The 16361-nt window shown below is 39.0% G+C and overlaps 1 protein-coding gene across 4 annotated transcripts in view; it reads left to right on the top strand.

Moving 5' to 3' along the window:
- PCGF5 (polycomb group ring finger 5) overlaps positions 1-16361 on the top strand; it is a 179266-nt gene that overhangs the window by 55054 nt on the left and 107851 nt on the right. For 2 of the 4 annotated variants that reach the window (XM_037804091.1, XM_037804084.1), the window contains exon 2: positions 14395-14569. The exons of 1 other annotated variant lie outside the window; for it this stretch is intronic. The gene's annotated coding sequence lies outside the window, so the exon portion shown is untranslated. The remainder of the gene's footprint in view (positions 1-14394; positions 14570-16361) is intronic. One more of the 4 variants, XM_037804087.1, reaches the window with a different exon arrangement.

Below are 16361 nucleotides of genomic sequence, written 5' to 3' on the forward strand. Positions count from 1 at the left end.
GGTCCCCTTCTATTTCTTTTAGTAGAGTTAGGTAGTTTTCTTTGTATAGATCTTTTACATCTTTGGTTAAGTTTCTTCCTAGGTACTTGATTTTTTTAGTTGCTATTGAAAATGGTATCTTTTTCTTGAGTGTCTCTTCAGTTTGTTCATTTCTAGCATATAGAAACATTACTGACTTATGTGCATTAATATTGTATCCCGCTACATTGCTAAATTTGTTTATTAGCTCTAGTAGCTGTATCGTCGATTTCTCAGGGTTTTCCAGATATAAGATCATATCATCTGCAAACAATGACAGTTTTACTTCTTCTTTTCCAATTTGGATGCCTTTTATTTCTTTGTCTTGCTGGATTGCCCTGGCTAGCACTTCCAGCACAATGTTGAATAACAGTGGTGACAGCGGGCATCCTTGTCTTGTTCCTGATCTTAGAGGGAAGGCTTTCAGTCTCTCACCATTGAGTAGTATGCTGGCTGTGGGTTTTTCATATATGCTCTTTCTCATATTGAGGAAGTTTCCTTCAATTCCTACCTGTTGAAGTGTTTTTATCAAAAACGGATGTTGGATTTTGTCAAATGCTTTTTCAGCATCTGTTGAGATGATCATTTGATTTTTCCTTTTTGACTTGTTAATGTGTTGTAATACATTGATTGATTTTCTTATGTTGAACCATCCTTGCATGCCTGGAGTGAACCCCACTTGGTCATGGTGTATGATTTTTTTAATGTGTCTTTGGATTCGATTTGCAAGTATTTTGTTGAGGATTTTTGCATCTATATTCATTAGGGAGATTGGCCGGTAGTTTTCCTTTGTTGTAGCATCTTTGCCTGGTTTTGGTATTAGATTGATGTTAGCTTCATAAAATGAGTTAGGTAGTGTTCCATTTTCTTCAATGTTTTGAAAGAGTTTGAGTAAGATTGGTGTCAGTTCTTTCTGGAAAGTTTGGTAGAATTCCCCTGTGAAGCCATCTGGCCCTGGGCATTTATTTGTGGGAAGATTTTTGATGACTGATTGGATCTCTTTGTTTGTGATGGGTTGATTGAGGTCTTCTATTTCTTCTCTGGTCAGTCTAGGTTGTTCATATGTTTCCAGGAAATTGTCCATTTCCTCTACATTATCCAGTTTGTTGCCATACAGTTGTTCATAGTATCCTCTTATAATTTTTTTAATTTCTTCAGGATCTGCAGTTATGTCACCTTTCTCATTCATTATTTTGTTTATATGGGTCTTCTCTCTTTTTGATTTTTTCAGCCTAGCTATGGGCTTGTCAATCTTGTTGATCTTCTCAAAGAACCAACTTTTGGTGATATTTATCCTCTCTATTGTTTTCTTGTTCTCTATGTCATTTATTTCTGCTTTAATCCTTGTTATTTCTTTTCTTCTGCTTGGTTTAGGATTGGTTTGCTGTTCATTTTCTAGCTTCTTCAGTTGATCCATTAGTTCTTTGATTTTGGCTCTTTCTTCCTTTTTAATATATGCATTTAGTGCTATAAATTTCCCCCTTAGCACTGCTTTTGCTGCATCCCATAGGTTTTGGTATGTTGTGTTCTCATTTTCATTCGTCTCTATATATTTAGCAATTTCTCTTGCTATTTCTTCTTTAACCCACTGATTGTTTAGGAGTGTGTTATTTAACCTCCAGGTATTTGTGAATTTTCTAAGTCTCTGATGGTTATTGACTTCTAATTGTATTCCATTGTGGTCAGAGAATGTGCTTTGAATAATTTCAATCTTTTTAAATTTATTGAGGCTTGTTTTATGTCCCAGCATATAATCTATTCTGGAGAAAGTTCCATGAGCACTAGAAAAGTATGTGTATCCTGGTGATTTGGGATGTAATGTTCTGTATATATCTGTTAAATCTAATTCATTTATCAGATTGTTTAGGTTTTCAATTTCCTTATTGGTCTTCTGTCTGGTTGTTCTATCTATAGGAGAGAGTGATGTGTTGAAGTCTCCCACTATTATTGTGGAAACATCAATTGCTTCCTTTAGTTTTGCCAGTGTTTCTCTCATGTATTTTGTGGCACCTTGATTGGGTGCATAGACATTTATGATTGTTATTTCTTCTTGTTGAATTGCCCCTTTTATTAGTATGTAGTGGCCTTCTTTGTCTCTCAAAACATCCCTGCATTTAAAGTCTATTTTATCTGAGATTAATATTGCTACACCTGCTTTCTTTTGGCTGTAGCTTGCATGAAATATTTTTTTCCATCCTTTCACTTTCAATTTCTTTGTGTCCCTGTGTCTAAGATGAGTCTCTTGTATGCAACATGTTGATGGTTCATTTTTTTTTGATCCGTTCTGCGAATCTATATCTTTTAATTGGGGAGTTTAATCCATTTACATTCAACGTTATAACCGTGAAGGCATTTCTTGAATCAGCCATCTTATCCTTTGGTTTATGTTTGTCATATATATTTTTCCCCTCTCTCTATTAATATCCTTTATTGTACCCATACCAAATCTCTTTAGTACTGAACCTTTCTCCAATCTCTCTGTCCTTTCTTTGTTTCTCTGTCTGTAGGGCTCCCTTTAGTATCTCCAGTAGGGCAGGTCTCTTGTTAGCAAATTCTCTCAGCATTTGTTTGTCTGTGAAAAATTTAAGCTCTCCCTCAAATTTGAAGGAGAGCTTTGCTGGATAAAGTATTCTTGGTTGGAAATTTTTCTCACTCGGAATTTTAAATACATCGTGCCACTGCCTTCTCTCCTCCATGGTGGCTGCTGAGTAGTCACTGCTTAGTCTTATGCTGTTTTCTTTGTATGTGGTGAATTGCTTTTCTCTTGCTGCTTTCAGAACTTGCTCCTTCTCTTCCGTGTTTGACAGTGTGATCAGAATGTCTTGGAGTTGGTTTATTTGGATTCATTCTATTTGGAGTTCGCTGTGCATTTATGATTTGTGTATTTATGTTGTTTAGAAGATTTGGGAAGTTTTCCCCAACAATTTCTTTGAATACTCTTCCTAGACCTTTACCCTTTTCTTCCCCTTCTGGAACACCAATAAGTCTTATATTCGGACGTTTTATATTATTTGTCATTTCCCTGAGGTCCGTTTTGATTTTTTCGATTTTTTTCCCCATTCTTTCTTTTATGCTTTTATTTTCCATTCTGTCATCTTCCAGGTCACTGATTCATTGTTCAACTTCCTCTAGTCTCGTACTATGAGTGTCCAGAATCTTTTTAATTTGGTCAACAGTTTCTTTAATTTCCATAAGATCATCCATTTTTTTATTTAGTCTTGCAATGTCTTCTTTATGCTGTTCTAGGGTCTTCTTGATATCCTTTGTATCCCGTACTGTGGTCTCATTGTTCATCTTTAGTTCTTTGAGTAGCTGCTCTAGGTGCTGTGTCTCTTCTGATCTTTTGATTTGGGTGCTTGGGCTTGGGTTATCCATATCGTCTGGTTTTTTCATATGCTTTATAATTTTCTGTTGTTTTTGTCCTCTTGGCATTTGCTGAACTTGATAGGGTTCTTTTAGGATTTGTAGACCAATTGAAGTCCTTATCTCTAATTTATCAGATCTACAGCTTTGTGGAGTACAGTTTCTCTAACTAACCAGCAGGTGGCTTCCACAAGCCACCTGTTCTCCCCAAGCCAGTTCTCCCCTGCTTTGCCTTTGTGGTGAGTGGGGGAGTGAGTCTTGTGGGGTCCAATTGGTGTACCAAGCTTGCGTGTGTACTTGGTGTTGCCCGCCCTGTATATGGGGCGTGTTTCTGGGCAGTCAGGGAGGTGGGGTGGCTCTAACAATCAAATCTCCCTGGTGATCCTGAAGTTTTAAAGCTGCTGCAATAGTGTAATCCTTCAGTTCAGTCCTGTCACAGTTTGTCTCTGCCACTGACCCACAAGTCCTTGGTATTGGCGTATGGCTCCTGAGACTTGCAAATAGGTCCCTCTTCCAGGCCGTGCACCCTCTGGTCCTCCCTTGAGGGATGACTGTGCTATGTCACAGGTGAGTGCCGTCCCCCCAGGGCGGTTCTGGGCTGCTGGGCTATGTAGGGAGGCTCCCAGTCTGCTGAAATGATGGCTGAATGTGGCTTTGTTAATTCACACTGCTCCACCTTCCCAACTCTGGGACAATCAGCTGAGGTTGCAGGGAAGGCTAATGTCCACGCCCAGTTTTGTGATGTGTGCCTGTTATTTGAAGCACTTCCGTGTCACTGGGTTGTCTGGGGCAGCTCTGGGCTATGGGGCTGGCGATGGGCAGGAGTGTTTCCTGTCCACCAGGATGATGGCTGTGAGCGGACACCCCCTTTTCTTGGGAAGTTGTGGTGTTTAGTGAGTTTTCTCAGCCACTGGATTATTGCCTTTTGTCTCAGAGCTGTCTTAGTTCTGCTCTTGTCTTGACCTGCCCAGATTGCAAGTCTTTGAAGCTTTCTGTATTGGGCTTCTTAGAGTAATTGTTTTAGAAAAAGAAAAAAGGATTAAAAAAAAAAAAAAAAAGGGCCCTCCTCACATATCTAATGGGTTATTGAAATGCTAAGAGACAAAGCAATTAGGGCCATTAAGGAAAGGTCCACAGGGCAGAGAGATCAGCTTTTCTTTGGGATTTACATATCAGCCTCAGGGCCTGAGCTCTGCCCTTCCCCTTTCTATGTTCACCAGAACTCCAAAAATCCTCCGCTTTTATTTTGGAGTTTTTCCTGCTGTTTTTTTTTTCTATGCCTGTCTCCTCTCTGCTGGGCTGGCTGCTCTCAGATTCTCTGGTGTCTGGTCTCAGTCTATCTATGGTTGGAGTTTGGATCAGTAGAATGAGTTTCTGATATGGGCTGCCACTGCAGTTCTCCCTTCTCCTTCCCGGAGCTGACAGCCCCTCCTCCCATGGGACTGAACCTGGCAGGGAGGGGTACGGGTCCCCTGGCCACAAAAACTTACAGATTTCGCTGATCTCAGCAGTTCCACGTTTTCATGAGTGTTGTATGAAGTATGCCCAAAGTCAGATTGCTCTGCGGTGTCCAGTCCACGCAGTTCCTGGCTTTCTCCCTACTTTCCTGGAGGAGTAACTAAAACATACAGCTCACCAGTCCGGCATCTTGCCCTGGCACCTTTAATTTTATCTGAAAATTCTTGAGCTGATTTCCTGGAGTGTTAATCCATGATGGTGTGCTGTATTAATTTTACTTACTGTATTACCAAAGATGTTATTATAAACTCAGCCAGCATTTATTGAGTACCTGCTAGGTCACAGATCTGTGCTGGGCTCTGTCCCTGGCCTCAGATTGCTTGCCATCTGATCTAATCAACCACATAAACATGAAACATAGATACCAGTTCAAACTAGTTAATGACCAGATGCAGAAGTCCCCAGCAGTTCTCAGAAAAGAGAGACTCTTGTGAAGTGGAAAGGCTGGAAGAAGGAACATTTTTGGAAGATACAGGATCAGAACTGGCCTTAATGGGTGGTGAAGGGGAGGGGGAGCACTGCAGTTAGTGTGGAGCAGTGTAAGGAAAGGCTAGAGGTTGGATTCAGCATTGTGTTTGGGGGCAGGGAGAAGCCTGGAATCATTGTTAGAGTGGATTCTGTTTTGGAAAGAATGGAGAGGTTGTAAAGCTTTTGTAGTGCCAGGCCTGGAAGGCGTGATGCTGCCAACAGAGCACAGAGGTTTTGGGTGGAGGTTGAGGAGTATGGAGCTCTGGAACCACAAGGCCTGGGATCTCCTACTTCCTTTTGCTGTAAGCTGCTCCTGGCTGTCATGCAAACCGTCCTCATCTGGTTGTCATGCAAATGTTCCTCATTTGTCAAATGAGGCAATGAATTTATCTATCTCACTGGGATGCTGTGGAATAAAAGAAATAATCACATAAAGTGCCCATCCCAGTGCTGGGTCCTTGGTAGAGTTCATTACGTTATTAGGCAGGGAAGAGGAGGAGGGGAAGCTATGTTTAGGAAGCTGACTTTGGTATGCAGAATAGGTTGATTGGAACTTGTGTTGCTTCTGTTTGCCTAGAAGGAGTTGAAGCTAGCTAGCTTGTGACAGAATTTTGGAGCGTTGAGGTGCTTTCCACCCTCTGGTACAGGAAGGCACAAGAAGGTATATGGAATGAGGTGGTGAGAGAGGCCGTTTTGTTCCCACAACATCCCCATTTTACAGATTGGAGGAATGATCACACTTGTAAACTATTTGGAAATGATTTGGTACCTGTAATTTGCAGCGTCCCTTAATAGCCAAAGAAGTCTTAGACTGGGCAGTTAGAGGAAGTGAATTATTAGACCCAAAATAACTGGAAGTTTGTTTCCTTGCTTTTTTTACTTTGTTAATATTTTCTATTGTGTACCCAGAGGCTGCTGTGCTGACGGGGATGAGATAGAGAATTGAATCTGAATAAATCTAAATGGAAAATAACTATGAATATCCCTAGAAGAATCATAGAGTCTAACTTCGGTAGCTTATGCATGCTAATTCTGTTTTGTTGTATTCACACTTTGGGTGGATAAGAAAATGGAAGGCCGCTCTCTCTATAAAAACAGAAAATGTTTTAATACCCTTCCTTGAAGTTTTTCTTTCTTTTAACCTTAAGATATTCTAGCTGCAAGGAAGTTTAAACCATATTATAGGAAATTTGAGTTTTTACTAAGTTTGATTTCTTCTGTCTTTGTAAAGATATGTAGCTATGTTGCACTTCAGTCCTATCTTCATGGTGGAAACAAAAAATTTTTACAGCATGAACATTATACTACTTAAAGAAAAAATATCATTTTCAAAGGATAATAATACAAACTCCTCACATTTTACTTCCTAAATGGTGCATGCCAATATTTTGATTCTGAATGTTATAGATGTTTCCATATATGGCATAGAGGGTGTTTTTATGTGCAGCTTAAGTAGTTTCCAGGATCAAGGCTTATAAATGCTGATAGGGTCTGGTATAGTGCTCCAAATATAATGCCATGTATTTAACGACATCAATAATTGTTAGTCTTGATTATATTTGTGTCTTATGAAATATAGAAAAGACAAATCAGTTAAAAGTGTGTAATGTTTGAAGAAATACATCTCTCTAGTTCTTAGTCTGTGCAGTCTTTAAAATACAGTAGGTATATATTTTCATATATGTTGTATTTTTGTATGTATTTATGTATCAATAATGTCTAATTATTTGGCTATATGTAGTACAAATTAGTTCTATGTTAGATAAAAGTATTAATTTATTTCAGATTCCTTTATATTGAATCAAAAGAGGATATAGATTTAAGTACATTATAAACTCATGTAAAAATAACTGTATTCTGGCTTATTCACTTGGGAATTACATAGGCATGAATGGGGATTTGCTACTCAAAGCTTAAAATGATAGCCTTATTGGAAGTTAGCATTGTTGGTTTGTAGAAAGTTGATGTTTTTAATAAAATAAAAATACTGAGAAAATTATTTAAAAATACTTTGTTAGAGGTTATCATGAAGAGGCTCTTCAAAATGCACTGTTTCTTCAAAGTCCATCCTAACCTCTGAAATAGTTTAATAGATATGATAGTGATTTCAGAGAAATGTGGTAAATGGCTTTTTGGGAAGTCGTTTCTGTTCCCATTAGCAGTTTCAGCTGACACTAAATTTTGCCGTCCCCAAGAGTTATGACAGTTTGGTGGAAGTGGTGGTTAGACAAGATTAGGGCAGGACCAGGAGTCCCAGGAAGTTCCAGTTGTTCATCAGTGCAGCATTTTCTACATGTCCACCATGTATAAGGCTCTCTTATAAGTTGCCAGTCTAATGGCAGAGACTGGCATGGAAATAAATAGTTGCAGTGCATACATTCTCTAAGAGAGGTGAGTGATGGCATTTGGTTGTGGGGGAGGGGATGCTGGTGGATGGGTAGTGGTCAATTTAGTTTAGGGTGGAGAGGGCAAAGGATTTGTCAGGGCAGTGCTTTCGAGATAAGACACTTGAGCCAGGTCCTGAAGAACAAGTAAAAGTTTCACGTGGGCACAGACAGAGGAAGAGTATTTCAGTAAGAGGGACTGTGTGTGCAAAGCCAAGCAGGTGGGGGAGAAGCACAGTGAGTTTCAGAGCTCTCTATAAGTAGATTCCTTGAGCTGGAACAGTTGGAGATGTGAACAGACATGTAGGTCAGGGCTAGACCACAGCATGCTTTATAAACCCTGTTACAGAGCTTGAACTTCATCTCACAGATAACAGGTGATTATGATACTTTAAGCAGAGTAGTAACGTAATTTATATTCTGGAAAAATTATTCAGATTGGAGGATAGATTGGAGAGGATGGATAACAGAGAATTGTGTTTTCCTTGTGAGAGAAGATATAAGCCTGAAGTGTGACAGTGAACAAATAGAGGAAAAAGTAAGAAAAGCAGGTTTAATAGATGAGGTTCTAGACGTGTTGTTAAGTGCAAGAGTGTAAAGTTGAAGGCATTTGTTACCAGTAACTTCAGTTTTCTATCCTTTAAGAAAATGGGAAGCTGGAGGGACCTGTCATTGTTGCAGGCTTACTATTAGGGTTCAGACATGTGCTGGCCATTTTCTCTATTCATTCTCACTGCAACCCTGTAAAATGATTGTTTTAGTTTCCTAGCTGCTAAAATACTATACAATGCGTTGGCTTGAATAGTGGGAATTTATTGGCTCACTGTTTTGAGGCTAGAAGTCCAAAATTGAGGCGTCACCAAGGTGATGCTTTCTCCCTTGAAGACTGGAATTCTAGGACTGGCTGCCAGTGATCCTTGGTGCTTGGCTTTTCTGTCACATGGCAATGTACATGGTGGTGTCTTCTTTCTCTTCTGGGTTCTCTTGACTTCAACTTCTGGCTGCTTCCTCTGACTGCTTCTTCTGTGTCCAGTTTCCTTTGCTTGTCAGGGCTTCAGTCATATTGGATTAAGGCCCACCCTCATTCAGTTTTCACTTTAACCAATAGCGTCTTCAGAGATCCTATTACAAATGGGTTCATACCCACAGGACCAGAGGTTGGGACCTGAACATGCTTTTTGTGGGGGGCACGATTCAAATCCCCAAAAATGATATTCCCAAGAGGAAGGGAGCTGAGACCCATTCAATAAATGCTAAGTAGTTGGCCAAAGGTCAAATAGCTGGTTAATGGTAGAACTGAGGTTTAAACTCAAGACTAACTGACTCTACATGGTTATATTTCTTTGGTTGCAAATAACGTAAACTCTGTTCAATCCAACTTATTATTATTTTTTAATTGGGGAAGTCCAGGAGTTGTGCATTCTTCCAGGGCTCCAGGTTCTCAAATGATGTCATCAGGACTGTCTTGATATTGCTCAGCTCTGCCTCCCTCCATGTGTGGACATTATTCTCTTCTGCTGCAGTGAGGTTTTATACATGGAGGTTGGGGCAGGAGGTGAGGAGAGAAATGGATACAGACAGCTACAGGATTATACCATCCCAGCATAGTAGCCTCAAAGGCAGAGTTTCTTTTTTCTTGTGTTAGCCTATAAAATCCAAGAGAAGTACTCTGGCCAAGCCTGGGGCATATTCCCATTTCTGATGATTGGGGAGATGGCAAGTAACAGCACCAGAACTGCATGTTATAGGGGAAGGAAATTCCCTCCTGGGGTGTTTCCACCAGAAGAAAGAACTACATTCAACTGCCTCTGGGTTACAGATTCTGAGGAAATTGCTGAAGGTTTAGGATCATGGCTGTTGGGCATGGGAGAAGATTTGTCCAGGCACAGACAGAAAGATTAAAACCAGCACCGAGAATCCAGTTGAGTTGAATAGCATATTTTGAGTAGTACTGATCTGCAGACAGCTGCACTGGTAGAGGAGAAGGGCAAATGGATGATTGAACTGGCTGAAAAGCTAAAGGACTGCAGATCAGTGTAGAAGAACCGAGCTAGGAGAAGGTTAAGTAGATGGCACTGAGGGTATAAGGAAGAGAAGGAAGGAAATGGAGCCAGAAAGGGTTTGATTGAACTAAATAAAAAGGAAGATTTTGAGGGGTTCAGGGACTCAGTGTGTGGGGAAGGAAAAAAGTAGAAGATATGGAGGAAAAGAAGATCATGGTCAAATTTGAATTTATATTTCTAGCCTTGGGCCAGGACTGGTAAAGAACAGCATTTTATTCAATCCTTGATACCTTCCCAATGTTGTCAGGGACAAGGTGATAGCTAGATTGTGACAAGTGATTGAACAAATGCCATTTGGGGTCAGTAGTAAAAACAGTTACTCTGATGTCATATTATGAAGATACTACTACTAGGTGAGAAAGACCAGCAGGAAAAATAGCAGGACACATGGTTCTTGTATTCAAAGAACTTGTAACACATATAAACTGGAAATGGGTAAAACAATTAGAGAATAAAAAGAGTGTGTTTGTTAAGATTTTGGGTCTGGACGTAGACTCTTTGGATTCAAATCCTAGCTTGACCACTTACTAATTACTAGTTAACACTGTTCTGTCTCAGTGGCTTCATCTGTTAAGTGGGAAGTTATAAAGGATAAATGAGTTTATATATAAACATGCTTAGAATAGTGCCAGATATATACAGTTGCATTTAATTAATGTTAGTCATAATTGTATTAGTGTTCACTACTTTGAACTTTTTGAGGGCAGTTATTATATGTTTTGTTTACCACTGTATCCACAGTGCCCAGCAAGTAGTAGATGCTCAGTAGTGGTTGAATGAAAGTATAAAACTTTTGCTTTTGTGAGCTTGATATACTGGGAGGCACTAATACAGCTCTTTCCCATCCATCTCAGCATCGTCTTAATTTTCTGAGTTCTGTTTCTTTATTGTCTGTCTACCTAGACCATAAGGAGCTATGTTCCCCTTTCCCAGCCATGCATCTGTGATTAGATTATTCATTTGATCTTCTTCCTGTCTTAGCAAATCAGCAAAAAGAAGACATTGGCAGATGTCTATAGAAAGTATGAACTTTTCCTGAGGTTTGGGAATTGTAGGAAATCAGGCAGAATCAATTATTCCCGTAAACCAACCTTAATAGTCAGAAAGCTACAGTCCTCTTCAGTTTCTTACTGTATGGACAAGTCAGCCTTCTGCTTGGTGGTGCTGTTTAAAAACCTGCTCAGCCTGCTCATTGCTGAGGGTATTAGCTGGCTCTTACCTGATTAGCTATTCTGGTCTTCCACTGTGTCACTCCACTGTCTCCAGCTGGGCGTTGATCCTAACTGGATGTCTTGCTCAGCCCTTTAGCATGGTGCTTGCTGGAATGTACCCCATGGTAGATTTTGTTCTCCTTTCCTCATTTTGAAACTTGAAGGACCCATTGTCCCTGCTGCCTCATGGACATTTTGTTGGAAATCTCAAAACAACTAAGCTCAGAAAGGGCAAGAAGCCACTGACTCCACCTAGCCTGACTCGCCAGAACATGATATAATTGTTCCACTTGGTCTCTCTCTGAAGTTTGCTTGCTTTTTTTCTGAAGCCAGACACCACATAGTTCCTCCAAAGTCGCTTCAACACTCTGCTAACACTGTTAGTACAGGACAGTCTGATTCACTTCACCTCTCTTAAAGGAGCTGTTCTTACCAAAGACCAATCGTCTCAAATGAGGGAAGAGGAAAAGGAACCCTCTGTTATCAGAATGGTACTGGCATCCATGCTCTGGGACATCAACAGAGAGATCTTTGTGTGCTGTGGTAGCCAGAAAAGACTAGCATGGTTTTGACTTGAGAAGAGGGGCCATCTGGATAAAGAGTGAGCTATGTATAAAATCATGGAAGCCGGAATGGGGGTGACACATGTTGGGAGGGTAGGGAAGAAATGGGCAGTCTTGAGAAAGGAGCATTAGGGATTGGATGTTGGAAAAGAAGGGACAGTTGAAATCCTGGCTAATGAATGTGTATTTGATTTGATAAGAAATAGAAAATCATTATAAGTTCAAGATAGGGGAATTACATGATCTATAGGGAGTTCTAAGAAGATTACTGTGAAACTAGTATGAAGAGCAGTTGGGAGAAGGAAGAAATTAGACCCATGAAGGTGAATTAAGAAATAATTCTGGGAGTTTAGGCATGAGGTAATGAGGAATTGGGCAAGGGCAGAGTGAGAGGCAATAGAGAAGTGATTACAGGAGATAAGGAAGAAACAATGAGTCTTTGGAATTCATCAGCTGTGGGGACAAGTGAAAGGGTGTAAAATGACTCTAAAAGTTTCTTTGTAAATAAGGTAGAGGGGCATTTAGAGCAAATCAGTGTAGTACTTAATATAAAGAAGCAATATGGTATATTAAAATAATGAAGTTAATGAATAAGTATAGAAATTGAAACCTGCATATTATGTTGTCCAGTATGGTTATAATAAATGTCAACTTTTTAAAAAATGCAGTATTAATGAAATATATTCACACACCATATAATGCATCCCAAGTATACAGTCAGTGGCTCACAGTATCATCATACAGTTGTGTATTCATCACCACAATTTTAGAACAGTTTCATTACTCCACAATAAAGAAAAAAAATAAAAATAAAGAGAACACCCAAAACATCCCATTCCCCTTATGCCTCCTAATATATATATATATATATATATATATATATATATATATATAGAGAGAGAGAGAGAGAGAGAGAGAGAGAGAGAGAGTGTCTTTCTTGCTTATCTGCCCATACATTGGGTAAAGGGAGTGTCAGTCATAGGGTTTTCACAATCACACGGTCCCATGATAAAAGATACATAGTTATACAATCATCATTAAGAATAAAGTCTACAGGATTACTGTTCAATAGATTCAGGTATTACCTTTTAGCTATTCTAATTCATTAGAAACTAAAAAGGAATATCTATATAGTGCATAAGAATAACCTCCAGAATGATCTCTCAACTCTGAAATCTCTTAGCCACTGAAACTTTATTTTGTTTCATTTCTTTCTCCCCTTTTGGTCAAGAAGGCTTTCTCAATCCCACGATGCCAGGGCCAGTCTTATCCCTGGGAGTCATGTCCCACATTGCCACGGAGATTTACACTCCTGGGAGTGATGTCCCACGTTGGGCGGAGGGTAGTGAGTTTATTTGCAGAGTTGGCTGAGAGAGAGAGGCCACATGTAAGCAACAAAAGAGGTTTTCTGGGGGTGACTGTTAGGCCTAGTTACAAGTAGGTTTAGCTTTGCCATTGGAGAGAAAAGTTTCATAAGAACAAGCCTCTAGATTGAGGGCTTGACTTACTGAATTGAGAGTCCCTATTGCTTAAGAGAATAGCAGGAATTCCCCAGATGGTGAAGTTTAATAGTTCCACATTTTTCCCAGTCCCTCAAGGGGACTTTGCAAATACTTTTTTATTTTCTGCCCAAAATACTCTGGGATGTATTGAAGTCTTACACTAACCTGTACAGAATAACAAGATCTCATTCCCTTTTCTGGGTCTCATGTAATTTAGTTGTTTAAATAACCTGACCATACAGGTTAAATTAGATAGTGTGTTACAGAGAATATAAATTTTATACCAAATGAACAGCTCTTAAATAACAGTTAAAACTCAGGAATAGATATGACAACTATAAAAGCTTACAATTTAGAAATCTTTACAGTAAGCGTTATTGAACAATCTGTACTCCCACATAGTCGGTTGTCCAATCTCTGCCCAATAAAGATCAGCTTTTTAAAGCTAAATTCTATTTATTCAATTTTGTTAATGGCTAATTAATAGATACTTCTAAAGTGAAATTTCTTAACATATTTGACAACAAGCTTCATGCAAGTACTCATACTTGTGCTTATAAATTCCATTTCTAATCACAGAAATTTTTTTCCCTTTCCATTAAAAATGAGAGATCCACTTAAAACTTCAGACTTCATTGCTAAAAAGGATTGAAGAGTAAATAGTTCAGGAAATACTGTCGAGGAAATGATGATCTACTAATTTATAATCATCAAGTTCCATTGAACTTTCTTGCCAGTACTTGTGGTGGCATCATCATCCTAAAATTTTTAGGAAGTGAAGAATCTTTGTGAGTTCAAATCAGGAACAACAGTTTTTGACAAAACTTGTTTAAAAGCATAAGGGACTACATGTAATTATTTCTTTTCTAGGATTTTTCAGCAGTTTTTTGTGTTTTTTTTGGTTTTTGTTTTTTGTTTTGTGTTGTTTTTTGGCTATTCTAAGGTCTGTGACAGAGTTTTAAGAAAATAATCTGCTAATAAGTTAAAATGCCAGTATTCAAATTATCTGGTGTTAATACCTCTTCTTTCATAATTCAACAGTATAGGTAGTAAATGGACTTCAGCCTTGGTGGCTTGCGAAAAGTACTTTGAAACTCTTTTACCCTGTTCATAGATTCTCCTTGACTTTGCGTGTAACAGTCATTCCTCTGAAAGCTAGAAGGGGAGAATAACATCAAAATTCATCAGCAGCATACTTCCTTTGGTTAGCATCCGAGAAATCCCTTCTCCTTAGGCTCTCAGGACAGATCTACTTCCAACAGCTGCAGTATCCTTATTTTCAAATGTGTCCTCTCTTGTTGCAGCTGCTGTCCTTCAAAGGAGATGGGCTGGTGACCTCTCACCACCCTGCCCTTCAGGGTCTCCTCTCAGACCAGGATCCAGGCTGCTGAAGCTGGCCACAGTGAGGCTGGAGTTGGCATAGACACACACTCCAGCATGACTTCCCGAGGCCAGGCCAGCTTGCAGCACCATCTGTAAGTAAGTAAACTGATAGCTTACCACTCAAAACCCTGTGTTTTCTCCTAGATCAGCACCACTAGAATCCCCAGTACAATGAGAAAATATTCCTTCCTTAAATGTCACTAGGATCTATTTGATGTCTTGAAGTCAACGGTGGCAGGCTAAACCTGCTCTTTGGCAAATAGGAGAGAATGTTTTTGTTAATTATTCCTTTACTCTTTGTTGATAGACTTTCTCCATTGTGACCTAGGAGAAAGTTCAGATTATGGCAAAACTTTTTCAAAGAATAAAAGAATTTCTAACTCTCTGAGTTGTTAGAAATAATGATAATGATAATAATACCACCACTTTTTGATAGTTAAGCCATCATACTCTACTCATTGCCTGGAAAGTATAATTAGTAAAGTTAAGTTAAGACTTTGGACTAAAGGCCTCTTGGTTTGAAACGAGGTCATCAAGAGCTTATCAGAATTGTAGAAGTTATCAGCCCTGGGACACAGGAAGCTTTTTAATTGGTACCATCTCTGCATATTCACATAAGATTCTCTCTAGGTCAGGGGTGAGCAAATTACAGCCCAAGGGCCAAATCTGGCTCTCCACCTGATTTTTAAATAAAGTTTTATTGGAACACAGCCATATAAATTCTGTTTACATATATATATATATTTTTTTTGGCAGCTTTTACCTTACATGGGCAGAGATGAATGGTTGTAACAGAGACCATAGGCTTGCAAACCTAAAATATTTACTATTTCACCTTTTACAGATAAAGTTTTTTGACCCCTGCTCCAGCTAGTACATCCAAATTATGTAACCATATAATTGAAGATCCTGAAGGAACTGTAGAGATTATGTATCCCAAAACTAAAGTGGTTTTGTAGATAGAGACCAAAGTTCATGAAGTGCCTGGCTCAGGGCCTTACTGTTGACTGATGATATCCGCGCCCCCCTCCCCCTTTTTTTAAAGTTTTTAAAAATTTGCAATGGGATACAGTCACAAAGTATTATATTTGCAGTTAAGGGCATTTGCTTCTCAGTGCTTTAAGGTACAAGGGAAGACAAATTGATCAGAAAGTAACTTTGTGGGCATTGGAATCAGAGTCAAAGAAAGAGGATGGTAATTCAGGTCTAATGATCCCCTCTTTGGCAGCCTCTCTTGTGACTAATTCTGAGTTTGCCAAATTCTTTGTCTCTCTCCTAGACATTAATGTTGCGTATACACTTACACTGCCAGCATCTTGCTCTTTGCATTTCATACTTCGTTGGTTTTTTTTTTGTTTTTTTTTTGTTTTTTTTGCTCCTTGCTGATACTTTTTCCATTGACAAGAACTTTTTTCAGACAAGCTAGAATATAATTGGTTACATTTTAGTTTACTGAATTAAGTCGTATTTCAGTCCTGCCTCCTTAGGATTATATCCATGTCACTCAGTTGGAGTTTTAAATGTTCATAAAACTCTAGACTTTTGTGTATATCCTGTTTCTTGATTTCATCTTGAGATGGGTAATTTAAGCCATTATTTTAATATTTTATTCATCAGCTCCTTAGAGATTAACCTTATATCCAAATTCTTGTTGGGGAGGGGGTGGACTGGCACTTAGCAAGGAAGTTTAGGTGGCTTACTTTTGCCTCCATGTGCATCCTATATGCAAATAAATTGTATTAAGGTATTTTTTGTAAGTACTCATGGCCTTAAATTCTATCCTAATGTTTCATCACTGTTTTGTCCAAGTAATAGAGAAGGATGTAAAAATGACATTCTTAAACTTAATTCAGAAACATTTGTTGAGTGCTTACTATGTACTAAATGT

The sequence above is a fragment of the Choloepus didactylus genome, chromosome 15 (assembly GCF_015220235.1).
Source record: "Choloepus didactylus isolate mChoDid1 chromosome 15, mChoDid1.pri, whole genome shotgun sequence".
Taxonomy (NCBI): domain Eukaryota; kingdom Metazoa; phylum Chordata; class Mammalia; order Pilosa; family Megalonychidae; genus Choloepus; species Choloepus didactylus.